This window comes from Electrona antarctica (genome assembly GCF_951216825.1).
Source record: "Electrona antarctica genome assembly, contig: scaffold_1159, whole genome shotgun sequence".
In the NCBI taxonomy this organism is placed as follows: Eukaryota; Metazoa; Chordata; class Actinopteri; order Myctophiformes; family Myctophidae; genus Electrona; species Electrona antarctica.
The window spans coordinates 10,001-20,052 of record NW_027637356.1 but is presented as its reverse complement, the minus strand read 5'-3'; the positions used below and the strand labels follow the sequence as shown (position 1 = coordinate 20,052).

The 10,052-nt window shown below is 40.8% G+C and overlaps 1 pseudogene across 1 annotated transcript in view; it reads right to left on the bottom strand.

The window, feature by feature from the left end:
- Positions 1 to 7,800: 7,800 nt before the first annotated feature.
- The window catches only part of LOC306918976, an 11,592-nt pseudogene continuing 9,340 nt past the window's right edge, over positions 7,801 to 10,052 (bottom strand). Inside the window, exon 7 of the transcript XR_013792573.1 lies at positions 7,801 to 7,921. The product of XR_013792573.1 is annotated as an uncharacterized misc_RNA (transcript). The remainder of the gene's footprint in view (positions 7,922 to 10,052) is intronic.

The following is a 10,052-nucleotide window of genomic DNA, read 5'->3' as shown; positions in this document are numbered from 1 at the left end:
AGAGACAGTACAGTAGTAGTGTATAGTGTAGTGTAGTGTGTAGAGACAGTACAGTAGTAGTGTATAGTGTAGTGTAGTGTGTAGAGACAGTACAGTAGTAGTGTATAGTGTAGTGTAGTGTGTAGAGACAGTACAGTAGTAGTGTATAGTGTAGTGTAGTGTAGTGTGTAGAGACAGTACAGTAGTAGTGTATAGTGTAGTGTAGTGTGTAGAGACAGTACAGTAGTAGTGTATAGTGTAGTGTAGTGTGTAGAGACAGTACAGTAGTAGTGTATAGTGTAGTGTAGTGTAGTGTGTAGAGACAGTACAGTAGTAGTGTATAGTGTAGTGTAGTGTAGTGTGTAGAGACAGTACAGTAGTAGTGTATAGTGTAGTGTAGTGTAGTGTGTAGAGACAGTACAGTAGTAGTGTATAGTGTAGTGTAGTGTAGTGTGTAGAGACAGTACAGTAGTAGTGTATAGTGTAGTGTAGTGTGTAGAGACAGTACAGTAGTAGTGTATAGTGTAGTGTAGTGTAGTGTGTAGAGACAGTACAGTAGTAGTGTATAGTGTAGTGTAGTGTAGTGTGTAGAGACAGTACAGTAGTAGTGTATAGTGTAGTGTAGTGTAGTGTGTAGAGACAGTACAGTAGTAGTGTATAGTGTAGTGTAGTGTAGTGTGTAGAGACAGTACAGTAGTAGTGTATAGTGTAGTGTAGTGTGTAGAGACAGTACAGTAGTAGTGTATAGTGTAGTGTAGTGTGTAGAGACAGTACAGTAGTAGTGTATAGTGTAGTGTAGTGTGTAGAGACAGTACAGTAGTAGTGTATAGTGTAGTGTAGTGTGTAGAGACAGTACAGTAGTAGTGTATAGGTAGTGTAGTGTAGTGTGTAGAGACAGTACAGTAGTAGTGTATAGTGTAGTGTAGTGTGTAGAGACAGTACAGTAGTAGTGTATAGTGTAGTGTAGTGTGTAGAGACAGTACAGTAGTAGTGTATAGTGTAGTGTAGTGTGTAGAGACAGTACAGTAGTAGTGTATAGTGTAGTGTAGTGTGTAGAGACAGTACAGTAGTAGTGTATAGTGTAGTGTAGTGTGTAGAGACAGTACAGTAGTAGTGTATAGTGTAGTGTAGTGTAGTGTGTAGAGACAGTACAGTAGTAGTGTATAGTGTAGTGTAGTGTGTAGAGACAGTACAGTAGTAGTGTATAGTGTAGTGTAGTGTGTAGAGACAGTACAGTAGTAGTGTATAGTGTAGTGTAGTGTGTAGAGACAGTACAGTAGTAGTGTATAGTGTAGTGTAGTGTAGTGTGTAGAGACAGTACAGTAGTAGTGTATAGTGTAGTGTAGTGTGTAGAGACAGTACAGTAGTAGTGTATAGTGTAGTGTAGTGTGTAGAGACAGTACAGTAGTAGTGTATAGTGTAGTGTGTAGAGACAGTACAGTAGTAGTGTATAGTGTAGTGTAGTGTGTAGAGACAGTACAGTAGTAGTGTATAGTGTAGTGTAGTGTGTAGAGACAGTACAGTAGTAGTGTATAGTGTAGTGTAGTGTGTAGAGACAGTACAGTAGTAGTGTATAGTGTAGTGTAGTGTGTAGAGACAGTACAGTAGTAGTGTATAGTGTAGTGTAGTGTAGTGTGTAGAGACAGTACAGTAGTAGTGTATAGTGTAGTGTAGTGTGTAGAGACAGTACAGTAGTAGTGTATAGTGTAGTGTAGTGTGTAGAGACAGTACAGTAGTAGTGTATAGTGTAGTGTGTAGAGACAGTACAGTAGTAGTGTATAGTGTAGTGTAGTGTGTAGAGACAGTACAGTAGTAGTGTATAGTGTAGTGTAGTGTGTAGAGACAGTACAGTAGTAGTGTATAGTGTAGTGTAGTGTGTAGAGACAGTACAGTAGTAGTGTATAGTGTAGTGTAGTGTGTAGAGACAGTACAGTAGTAGTGTATAGTGTAGTGTAGTGTAGTGTGTAGAGACAGTACAGTAGTAGTGTATAGTGTAGTGTAGTGTGTAGAGACAGTACAGTAGTAGTGTATAGTGTAGTGTAGTGTGTAGAGACAGTACAGTAGTAGTGTATAGTGTAGTGTAGTGTGTAGAGACAGTACAGTAGTAGTGTATAGTGTAGTGTAGTGTGTAGAGACAGTACAGTAGTAGTGTATAGTGTAGTGTAGTGTGTAGAGACAGTACAGTAGTAGTGTATAGTGTAGTGTAGTGTGTAGAGACAGTACAGTAGTAGTGTATAGTGTAGTGTAGTGTGTAGAGACAGTACAGTAGTAGTGTATAGTGTAGTGTAGTGTAGTGTGTAGAGACAGTACAGTAGTAGTTGTATAGTGTAGTGTAGTGTAGTGTGTAGAGACAGTACAGTAGTAGTGTATAGTGTAGTGTAGTGTGTAGAGACAGTACAGTAGTAGTGTATAGTGTAGTGTAGTGTAGTGTTGTAGAGACAGTACAGTAGTAGTGTATAGTGTAGTGTAGTGTGTAGAGACAGTACAGTAGTAGTGTATAGTGTAGTGTAGTGTAGTGTGTAGAGACAGTACAGTAGTAGTGTATAGTGTAGTGTAGTGTAGTGTGTAGAGACAGTACAGTAGTAGTGTATAGTGTAGTGTAGTGTAGTGTGTAGAGACAGTACAGTAGTAGTGTATAGTGTAGTGTAGTGTAGTGTGTAGAGACAGTACAGTAGTAGTGTATAGTGTAGTGTAGTGTGTAGAGACAGTACAGTAGTAGTGTATAGTGTAGTGTAGTGTGTAGAGACAGTACAGTAGTAGTGTAGTGTAGTGTAGTTGTAGTTGTAGTGTGTAGAGACAGTACAGTAGTAGTGTATAGTGTAGTGTAGAGTGTGTAGAGACAGTACAGTAGTAGTGTATAGTGTAGTGTAGTGTGTAGAGACAGTACAGTAGTAGTGTATAGTGTAGTGTAGTGTGTAGAGACAGTACAGTAGTAGTGTATAGTGTAGTGTAGTGTGTAGAGACAGTACAGTAGTAGTGTATAGTGTAGTGTAGTGTAGTGTGTAGAGACAGTACAGTAGTAGTGTATAGTGTAGTGTAGTGTAGTGTGTAGAGACAGTACAGTAGTAGTGTATAGTGTAGTGTAGTGTGTAGAGACAGTACAGTAGTAGTGTATAGTGTAGTGTAGTGTAGTGTGTAGAGACAGTACAGTAGTAGTGTATAGTGTAGTGTAGTGTGTAGAGACAGTACAGTAGTAGTGTATAGTGTAGTGTAGTGTGTAGAGACAGTACAGTAGTAGTGTATAGTGTAGTGTAGTGTGTAGAGACAGTACAGTAGTAGTGTATAGTGTAGTGTAGTGTAGTGTGTAGAGACAGTACAGTAGTAGTGTATAGTGTAGTGTAGTGTGTAGAGACAGTACAGTAGTAGTGTATAGTGTAGTGTAGTGTGTAGAGACAGTACAGTAGTAGTGTATAGTGTAGTGTAGTGTAGTGTGTAGAGACAGTACAGTAGTAGTGTATAGTGTAGTGTAGTGTAGTGTGTAGAGACAGTACAGTAGTAGTGTATAGTGTAGTGTAGTGTAGTGTGTAGAGACAGTACAGTAGTAGTGTATAGTGTAGTGTAGTGTAGTGTGTAGAGACAGTACAGTAGTAGTGTATAGTGTAGTGTAGTGTGTAGAGACAGTACAGTAGTAGTGTATAGTGTAGTGTAGTGTGTAGAGACAGTACAGTAGTAGTGTATAGTGTAGTGTAGTGTAGTGTGTAGAGACAGTACAGTAGTAGTGTATAGTGTAGTGTAGTGTGTAGAGACAGTACAGTAGTAGTGTATAGTGTAGTGTAGTGTGTAGAGACAGTACAGTAGTAGTGTATAGTGTAGTGTAGTGTGTAGAGACAGTACAGTAGTAGTGTATAGTGTAGTGTAGTGTGTAGAGACAGTACAGTAGTAGTGTATAGTGTAGTGTAGTGTGTAGAGACAGTACAGTAGTAGTGTATAGTGTAGTGTAGTGTGTAGAGACAGTACAGTAGTAGTGTATAGTGTAGTGTAGTGTGTAGAGACAGTACAGTAGTAGTGTATAGTGTAGTGTAGTGTGTAGAGACAGTACAGTAGTAGTGTATAGTGTAGTGTAGTGTAGTGTGTAGAGACAGTACAGTAGTAGTGTATAGTGTAGTGTAGTGTATAGTGTAGAGACAGTACAGTAGTAGTGTATAGTGTAGTGTAGTGTGTAGAGACAGTACAGTAGTAGTGTATAGTGTAGTGTAGTGTGTAGAGACAGTACAGTAGTAGTGTATAGTGTAGTGTAGTGTAGTGTGTAGAGACAGTACAGTAGTAGTGTATAGTGTAGTGTAGTGTGTAGAGACAGTACAGTAGTAGTGTATAGTGTAGTGTAGTGTAGTGTGTAGAGACAGTACAGTAGTAGTGTATAGTGTAGTGTAGTGTGTAGAGACAGTACAGTAGTAGTGTATAGTGTAGTGTAGTGTGTAGAGACAGTACAGTAGTAGTGTATAGTGTAGTGTAGTGTAGTGTGTAGAGACAGTACAGTAGTAGTGTATAGTGTAGTGTAGTGTGTAGAGACAGTACAGTAGTAGTGTATAGTGTAGTGTAGTGTGTAGAGACAGTACAGTAGTAGTGTATAGTGTAGTGTAGTGTGTAGAGACAGTACAGTAGTAGTGTATAGTGTAGTGTAGTGTAGTGTGTAGAGACAGTACAGTAGTAGTGTATAGTGTAGTGTAGTGTGTAGAGACAGTACAGTAGTAGTGTATAGTGTAGTGTAGTGTGTAGAGACAGTACAGTAGTAGTGTATAGTGTAGTGTAGTGTAGTGTGTAGAGACAGTACAGTAGTAGTGTATAGTGTAGTGTAGTGTGTAGAGACAGTACAGTAGTAGTGTATAGTGTAGTGTAGTGTAGTGTGTAGAGACAGTACAGTAGTAGTGTATAGTGTAGTGTAGTGTAGTGTGTAGAGACAGTACAGTAGTAGTGTATAGTGTAGTGTAGTGTAGTGTGTAGAGACAGTACAGTAGTAGTGTATAGTGTAGTGTAGTGTGTAGAGACAGTACAGTAGTAGTGTATAGTGTAGTGTAGTGTGTAGAGACAGTACAGTAGTAGTGTATAGTGTAGTGTAGTGTGTAGAGACAGTACAGTAGTAGTGTATAGTGTAGTGTAGTGTGTAGAGACAGTACAGTAGTAGTGTATAGTGTAGTGTAGTGTGTAGAGACAGTACAGTAGTAGTGTATAGTGTAGTGTAGTGTAGTGTGTAGAGACAGTACAGTAGTAGTGTATAGTATAGTGTAGTGTAGTGTGTAGAGACAGTACAGTAGTAGTGTATAGTGTAGTGTAGTGTAGTGTGTAGAGACAGTACAGTAGTAGTGTATAGTATAGTGTAGTGTAGTGTGTAGAGACAGTACAGTAGTAGTGTATAGTGTAGTGTAGTGTGTAGAGACAGTACAGTAGTAGTGTATAGTGTAGTGTAGTGTGTATAGACAGTACAGTAGTAGTGTATAGTGTAGTGTAGTGTGTAGAGACAGTACAGTAGTAGTGTATAGTATAGTGTAGTGTAGTGTGTAGAGACAGTACAGTAGTAGTGTATAGTGTAGTGTAGTGTGTAGAGACAGTACAGTAGTAGTGTATAGTGTAGTGTAGTGTGTAGAGACAGTACAGTAGTAGTGTATAGTGTAGTGTAGTGTGTAGAGACAGTACAGTAGTAGTGTATAGTGTAGTGTAGTGTGTAGAGACAGTACAGTAGTAGTGTATAGTGTAGTGTAGTGTGTAGAGACAGTACAGTAGTAGTGTATAGTGTAGTGTAGTGTGTAGAGACAGTACAGTAGTAGTGTATAGTGTAGTGTAGTGTAGTGTGTAGAGACAGTACAGTAGTAGTGTATAGTGTAGTGTAGTGTAGTGTGTAGAGACAGTACAGTAGTAGTGTATAGTGTAGTGTAGTGTAGTGTGTAGAGACAGTACAGTAGTAGTGTATAGTGTAGTGTGTAGAGACAGTACAGTAGTAGTGTATAGTGTAGTGTAGTGTGTAGAGACAGTACAGTAGTAGTGTATAGTGTAGTGTAGTGTGTAGAGACAGTACAGTAGTAGTGTATAGTGTAGTGTAGTGTAGTGTGTAGAGACAGTACAGTAGTAGTGTATAGTATAGTGTAGTGTAGTGTGTAGAGACAGTACAGTAGTAGTGTATAGTGTAGTGTAGTGTGTAGAGACAGTACAGTAGTAGTGTATAGTGTAGTGTAGTGTGTAGAGACAGTACAGTAGTAGTGTATAGTGTAGTGTAGTGTAGTGTGTAGAGACAGTACAGTAGTAGTGTATAGTGTAGTGTAGTGTGTAGAGACAGTACAGTAGTAGTGTATAGTGTAGTATAGTGTAGTGTGTAGAGACAGTACAGTAGTAGTGTATAGTGTAGTGTAGTGTGTAGAGACAGTACAGTAGTAGTGTATAGTGTAGTGTAGTGTGTAGAGACAGTACAGTAGTAGTGTATAGTGTAGTGTAGTGTAGTGTGTAGAGACAGTACAGTAGTAGTGTATAGTGTAGTGTAGTGTGTAGAGACAGTACAGTAGTAGTGTATAGTGTAGTGTAGTGTGTAGAGACAGTACAGTAGTAGTGTATAGTGTAGTGTAGTGTGTAGAGACAGTACAGTAGTAGTGTATAGTGTAGTGTAGTGTAGTGTGTAGAGACAGTACAGTAGTAGTGTATAGTGTAGTGTAGTGTGTAGAGACAGTACAGTAGTAGTGTATAGTGTAGTGTAGTGTGTAGAGACAGTACAGTAGTAGTGTATAGTGTAGTGTAGTGTGTAGAGACAGTACAGTAGTAGTGTATAGTGTAGTGTAGTGTAGTGTGTAGAGACAGTACAGTAGTAGTGTATAGTGTAGTGTAGTGTGTAGAGACAGTACAGTAGTAGTGTATAGTGTAGTGTAGTGTGTAGAGACAGTACAGTAGTAGTGTATAGTGTAGTGTAGTGTGTAGAGACAGTACAGTAGTAGTGTATAGTGTAGTGTAGTGTGTAGAGACAGTACAGTAGTAGTGTATAGTGTAGTGTAGTGTGTAGAGACAGTACAGTAGTAGTGTATAGTGTAGTATAGTGTAGTGTGTAGAGACAGTACAGTAGTAGTGTATAGTGTAGTGTAGTGTGTAGAGACAGTACAGTAGTAGTGTATAGTATAGTGTAGTGTGTAGAGACAGTACAGTAGTAGTGTATAGTGTAGTGTAGTGTGTAGAGACAGTACAGTAGTAGTGTATAGTGTAGTGTGGTGTGTAGAGACAGTACAGTAGTAGTGTATAGTGTAGTGTAGTGTGTAGAGACAGTACAGTAGTAGTGTATAGTGTAGTGTAGTGTAGTGTGTTGAGACAGTACAGTAGTAGTGTATAGTGTAGTGTAGTGTGTAGAGACAGTACAGTAGTAGTGTATAGTGTAGTGTAGTGTGTAGAGACAGTACAGTAGTAGTGTATAGTGTAGTGTAGTGTGTAGAGACAGTACAGTAGTAGTGTATAGTGTAGTGTAGTGTAGTGTGTAGAGACAGTACAGTAGTAGTGTATAGTGTAGTGTAGTGTAGTGTGTAGAGACAGTACAGTAGTAGTGTATAGTGTAGTGTAGTGTAGTGTGTAGAGACAGTACAGTAGTAGTGTATAGTGTAGTGTAGTGTGTAGAGACAGTACAGTAGTAGTGTATAGTGTAGTGTAGTGTGTAGAGACAGTACAGTAGTAGTGTATAGTGTAGTGTAGTGTGTAGAGACAGTACAGTAGTAGTGTATAGTGTAGTGTAGTGTGTAGAGACAGTACAGTAGTAGTGTATAGTGTAGTGTAGTGTGTAGAGACAGTACAGTAGTAGTGTATAGTGTAGTGTACAGTAGTAGTGTATAGTATAGTGTGTACAGTAGTAGTGGTACTGACCCTTCTCACAGTACGGCTCTCCGTCCTCCATGTGGAACAGACTGTTTCCGAAAGCCTTCCCACACGCTGCGCACACGAAGCACGTGGTGTGCCACGTCTGCCTCAGGGCGTGCATCACTTCCTGTCAACACACCACATGACAACCACATCACTTCCTGTCCGTCAACAAATCGTCAAAGTTGTTTCGAGTCGACTATTAACTCCTACTAACTACTAACGATGGATTTATAAACCGCATCGCTGTTGGTGAAGGAGGAGCTAAAAGGTAAACAGACTGTTGGTGAAGGAGGAGCTAAAAGGTGCAGACTGTTGGTGAAGGAGGAGCTCAAAGGTAAACAGACGGTCTGTTGGTGAAGGAGGAGCTAAAAGGTAAACAGACTGTTGGTGAAGGAGGAGCTAAAAGGTAAACAGACTGTTGGTGAAGGAGGAGCTAAAAGGTAAACAGACTGTTGGTGAAGGAGGAGCTAAAAGGTAAACAGACTGATGGTGAAGGAGGAGCTAAAAGGTGCAGACTGTTGGTGAAGGAGGAGCTAAAAGGTGCAGACTGTTGGTGAAGGAGGAGCTAAAAGGTAAACAGACTGTTGGTGAAGGAGGAGCTAAAAGGTAAACAGACTGATGGTGAAGGAGGAGCTAAAAGGTAAACAGACTGATGGTGAAGGAGGAGCTAAAAGGTAAACAGACTGTTGGTGAAGGAGGAGCTAAAAGGTGCAGACTGTTGGTGAAGGAGGAGCTAAAAGGTGCAGACTGTTGGTGAAGGAGGAGCTAAAAGGTGCAGACTGTTGGTGAAGGAGGAGCTAAAAGGTGCAGACTGTTGGTGAAGGAGGAGCTAAAAGGTGCAGACTGTTGGTGAAGGAGGAGCTCAAAGGTAAACAGACTGATGGTGAAGGAGGAGCTAAAAGGTAAACAGACGGTCTGTTGGTGAAGGAGGAGCTAAAAGGTAAACAGACTGTTGGTGAAGGAGGAGCTCAAAGGTAAACAGACTGTTGGTGAAGGAGGAGCTCAAAGGTAAACAGACTGTTGGTGAAGGAGGAGCTCAAAGGTAAACAGACTGTTGGTGAAGGAGGAGCTCAAAGGTAAACAGACTGTTGGTGAAGGAGGAGCTCAAAGGTAAACAGACGGTCTGTTGGTGAAGGAGGAGCTAAAAGGTAAACAGACTGTTGGTGAAGGAGGAGCTAAAAGGTGCAGACTGTTGGTGAAGGAGGAGCTAAAAGGTGCAGACTGTTGGTGAAGGAGGAGCTCAAAGGTGCAGACTGTTGGTGAAGGAGGAGCTAAAAGGTGCAGACTGTTGGTGAAGGAGGAGCTCAAAGGTGCAGACTGTTGGTGAAGGAGGAGCTAAAAGGTAAACAGACTGTTGGTGAAGGAGGAGCTCAAAGGTGCAGACTGTTGGTGAAGGAGGAGCTCAAAGGTAAACAGACGGTCTGTTGGTGAAGGAGGAGCTAAAAGGTAAACAGACTGATGGTGAAGGAGGAGCTAAAAGGTAAACAGACTGATGGTGAAGGAGGAGCTAAAAGGTAAACAGACTGATGGTGAAGGAGGAGCTAAAAGGTAAACAGACTGATGGTGAAGGAGGAGCTAAAAGGTAAACAGACTGTTGGTGAAGGAGGAGCTAAAAGGTAAACAGACTGTTGGTGAAGGAGGAGCTAAAAGGTAAACAGACTGATGGTGAAGGAGGAGCTAAAAGGTAAACAGACTGATGGTGAAGGAGGAGCTAAAAGGTAAACAGACTGATGGTGAAGGAGGAGCTAAAAGGTGCAGACTGTTGGTGAAGTAGGAGCTAAAAGGTAAACAGACTGTTGGTGAAGGAGGAGCTAAAAGGTGCAGACTGTTGGTGAAGGAGGAGCTAAAAGGTAAACAGACTGTTGGTGAAGGAGGAGCTAAAAGGTGCAGACTGTTGGTGAAGGAGGAGCTAAAAGGTAAACAGACTGATGGTGAAGGAGGAGCTAAAAGGTAAACAGACTGATGGTGAAGGAGGAGCTAAAAGGTGCAGACTGTTGGTGAAGGAGGAGCTAAAAGGTAAACAGACTGTTGGTGAAGGAGGAGCTAAAAGGTAAACAGACTGATGGTGAAGGAGGAGCTAAAAGGTAAACAGACTGTTGGTGAAGGAGGAGCTAAAAGGTAAACAGACTGATGGTGAAGGAGGAGCTAAAAGGTAAACAGACTGATGGTGAAGGAGGAGCTAAAAGGTGCAGACTGTTGGTGAAGGAGGAGCTAAAAGGTAAACAGACTGTTGGTGAAGGAGGAGCTAAAAGGTA